The sequence below is a fragment of the Oryzias melastigma genome, linkage group LG1, assembly GCF_002922805.2.
Source record: "Oryzias melastigma strain HK-1 linkage group LG1, ASM292280v2, whole genome shotgun sequence".
NCBI lineage: Eukaryota > Metazoa > Chordata > Actinopteri > Beloniformes > Adrianichthyidae > Oryzias > Oryzias melastigma.
In genome coordinates this window covers 14448522-14449176 of record NC_050512.1, presented here as the reverse complement: position 1 = coordinate 14449176, position 655 = coordinate 14448522, and positions in this window count along the sequence as shown.

Sequence of the window (655 nt, the reverse complement as noted above, 5' to 3'; positions counted from 1 at the left end):
AACAGTGCGACCTTGAGGCCAAAAGTATATAACAGCCGTAGTTTGAAACACCGTAGAGAATCATTGGGAAATGGGGAAAGGGGTTTTAACAAAACACTCTGCACCTTCTACAGCCACGACTTGGCGGGCCAAAAGATAACCTTTGGTGGACCCAATTTGGCCCGTGGGCCCCACTTTGGGCACCTATGATTTAGGCACTGAAACAAACTTTAGATTCATCATCTGGACAAAAAGGTGCAGTTCAATCCCTCTGAAACAATGTTTTATTTTGTCAACTTATCCCGACAATCAGGATTCTCTTCTGCTGCTGCAAAGCGAGGTCGGTGCAGGCTCTGTAGCTGTTACCATGACAACGCATCGCACCATGCATTACAAAGTCTGCTTTTTATGAAAAATGTTTTTAATCTAAAAAAATAACAAAAATAAAGTACTAATGATTGAGTCTGCACTTTTTCTTTTCTAAGTCACCCTGGTATAACGGGAGAACACCCTTGGAGGTGTGCATTATCAGAAATGAACAGACTTTCTGGAAGAAACCATCCTCCACTTTGTGTCAGATGGTTCAGGCCTAGGGGTGTTGCGGATCACGGATTATCCGTGGTCCGTACGGATCAGAAGCCACGGTTCGGGACACGGTTCGGACACGTGTGTACCG